The sequence below is a fragment of the Vigna radiata genome, unplaced genomic scaffold (assembly GCF_000741045.1).
Source record: "Vigna radiata var. radiata cultivar VC1973A unplaced genomic scaffold, Vradiata_ver6 scaffold_238, whole genome shotgun sequence".
Classification (NCBI taxonomy): Eukaryota; Viridiplantae; Streptophyta; class Magnoliopsida; order Fabales; family Fabaceae; genus Vigna; species Vigna radiata.
The window spans coordinates 8,344-12,161 of record NW_014543126.1 but is presented as its reverse complement, the minus strand read 5'-3'; positions in this window follow the sequence as shown (position 1 = coordinate 12,161).

Genomic DNA, 3,818 nt, shown 5'->3' with positions numbered 1-3,818 from the left:
GTTAGGATCAATTTATAAATATAGTATAGTGAAAGCCTAGAGATGGAAGCAAGCATGAGACAAGAAGTCTTGGAAAGAGCAAACACAGAATGTGTAGACGTATAATTAGAGGGTGACAAGTCATGCTCTCCACTTATTTTTAACAATCACTTAGACTAATAGTTCCCCATTTCAATCGCCTTATAGCTTCCTCTTCTTGATTCACCTTTCCTTCTGGGGAAAGTATGCAGCTGCCATGAGAAATAGGAAGCATTTTATGCAAAAATACAAACATGGTTGAAATTAAGGTCACCTAGAAGAGATTAAGTTTTGTAAAATCAAATTTTCTTACCTTTAGACTCTCAATTTCCACTGTTAGTGATTCAATCTTCTGAGTGTCTTCAACAATAACCTGCGTTTCTTTAACAACAGGGGGTGCTTCATCAATAGCTTTCTTTGCAGCCTCACACTCCTTTATAAGCAATGCATTGGTTTCATCAAATTTGTTCTGAGTCTCCTGTAGTAAATTCTGCAGTTTTGCTATCTCTTGTGCTTTGGATTCTTCTAGGTGCTCTACAGGATTCCAAATAGTTTTCTTTAGGGTTGTCTTATGCTGAAATTGATCTTCCAAATTATGTATCTACAAAGTGTATATCTCACCCTTAAACTTTTCTCTAGTTGAAGACGCCAAGTGAGTTCCTCCACTCTTTTTTCAAGCTTGTTCTTTTCATGTTATATTGATTATAAATTGATTGATGAAATTATAATACAGGAAATTAATTGAAAATTGAATAGATATGTCAAATGTAATAATGAATTTTTCTTTACAAAAAAGTTTTTATGATAGGAGAACAATGTATGTAATAAAAGTTTATTTATGAAAAGTATATATTATGATAGGTGAACAATTACTTGTCATAATATGTTCTACATATTATGATAGGTGAAAAAATCTTCGTTATAAAACACTACATATTATGATAGGTAAATTTAGGTGCGTTATAATAAATTCGCTATATTATGACTGATAAGTGAAAATCTGTTATAATACACTAGACCTATTATGATAGGTAACAGAAAGCCCGTCATAATACACTGGACCTATTATGATGGACTTTTCTATGTGTCATAAAATGCACAGACATATTATGACACCCAGAACTATGACGCCAGGTCATCCGTCATAATAAGTCAATTTTACCCGTCATAAAAAGCTATTTTTTTACTAGTGATTTATCATAATTATTGCAAGTTTTTACTTACTCATCTAGGATGCCATTTACAATAAGAATAAAATTATTAAGAGATAAAAATATTCTAAAACTCATCATAAAACACTAATTAAAGAAGCAAGTACATTTAAAATAAGTTATAGAAGGTAGATATAGGGATCCGTGTATTAAAACTTACATGTAATGTAATCTTTGGTTTTAAAATAAAATTTTGATTTTAAATTTAGAAGAAAAAAAAATAAAATCATATTTTAAAATATGATTTTTAAAATTTGATGTGACAGTTCTCTATGGAGGAGTTAAATTTAATCCTTGTTTTAAATTTATTCATTTCTATAATTTAAAGATCCTATTTGTTTTAAAATAAAATTTAAATCTGTTTTAAAGTAAAATTTATATTTTAAGTTAGAAAAATAATATTAAAAGAGTTACTATAAAATTTTATTACAATTAAAATTCTTAAAACACTAGTGCAGCAAACACATACCGCACCGGTTGTTTTTGTCAATATATTTCGGTTTTTTAACCGAGGCATATCTCAACGAGGTAAAAAAGTCAGAATTTTTGGTCTTGGTTTAACTCGAGGTAACACGTCAAAGGTTTGTGCTTCGGTTCAAGCTAGAAACGATTTCAAAGCGTTTTTTTTAATCTGCCAAAATAGAGCTGTCATCGTTGACTACCTTGATACCCATGGCCACCACCGTTAACGCCTCCCTCGCCACCACTCGTGCGACTGAAGAACAACCCAAAATCAAATAACGAATGGGAAACCCCAAATTAAGAGATGAAACCCATATCTCAGCCATCAATCTTAACCAAAATTACAAGATTAAAACACCATAACAGGAAACACCCAAATTTCAATTTCAATGATACCACACATCTCAAATCTTAGAAGAAATCAGATGCTCAGCTCAAAATTGAAAACCCCAACAGAAACTCCCAAAATTGAAGAACAACCTAAACCCTAAATCGCAGATCAACACCACAAAAATCAGATACTCAACCCTTCAACCTCCTCCTCGTTGTCAGAGGTCACTCGCGACACATCATCGTCTTCTCTCGCCACCGCGACGCCGGTTGCACTAAGACGCTGGAAAAGAAAACCCTCCCTACGATCCCACCACCACGAGAACGCCCACTAAGACGCTGGAAAAGAATACCCTCCCTGCGTTGAAACAGAACGAAAGAAAAAGAGTGAAAAAGGGAAGAAGAGAGTGGTGCTACCTCTACCTCTTCTTGCATCGCGAGCCAGAAAAAGAAAGAGAAAAGCGGAAGGGGTACCAGTGCAACGAAGGACCTTGAAAGTCCACTGTGAACCGCCATCGAACTTCGAGAACTCGCTTGAGTCGCGCTTCTGCAGTGCCGTGTGACGCACTCGCATGGTCGCCGTTCAACCTCCATGTCTGCTGTTCAACCTTCGTTCACTAGAAACCTCCGTTCAACCTCCATGGCCGCCGCTCACCACAAACCTCTCTTCACTCCCAACGACCACCACTTGCTCTTCCCTCCAGAGGCGACGCACTCGCAGGCGACGACGACGTGGTGGTGACTCCCGGCGTAGTTTTTTGCCGAACAAAGAGGAATCTGTGTGGAGGGGGAGCCGCCTGGTTGCTCACGAGAAAAGAAGAGGAAACGGGGAAGGGGGGCACCAAGGAAAGATAAAGCACCTTTACGCGTCTGGAGGAGAGATAAACCACCTTTATTGCCTCGGTTAACCAATAAACGGGGCAATAAATCACTGTATGCATCGATTCTCCCATAATTGATGTCGTATGGTATCTGACACATCACCTATGGCCTTGGTTCCCCAGCTGACCGAGTCAGTAGACCAGAATTCAAATTTTAGGCACCATTAACTTTGAACCGAGTCATAAAAGTTCACTTTATTTACAATTATGCCACCGCATTGCAATATGTTTCGGTTCTGTTAAAAATGAGGTCTATTGTGCGATTTTAAATCCAGTTTTTTTACTAGTGAAAGTATTATTTTTTTATAATAATCTAGTCATTTGACTTAATTTCTTCATAATAATTTCTATTTTATAAAACTATATATATAGTTGAACTGATCAGTTACATAAGTGTCAAACTACATTAATAAATTTAGTACTAGCTCATTAACAGGTTGGGTTTGGATATCATATTACTCATACCTATGGATATCCACTATCCGCTAAGGAAATGAAATCATATTTTTGTCCTTAGGTTTAAGTTGTGCTTTGATTTTATTTTTCAGTTCTACCATTGTTGTGCATTATGTTGTGCCAAAAGAAGATATGGAAACATTGGTGTGTATTGGTGACTCTCAATTTTATGCTCCTCAACCATTTTCGTTCGGAACCCAATGGAAAATTTTACTCTGATTCTGCTGTTCGACATCACCAAATATGTTTTCTATATTTATTTTGTTTTATTTATGTATATACATCACATAATATACATCTATAATTTTATATCAAAATATTAGGTTTTGTATTATAATTTAAATAAATTGATTTTTATTAAGTTAAAGATACTCTTTTTATTTCTGTATCTCTAAATATTTTTTTGTTAAATTATACAGTGATACCTTTATTCATATCAAAACTGTACTTTTTTCTTTGA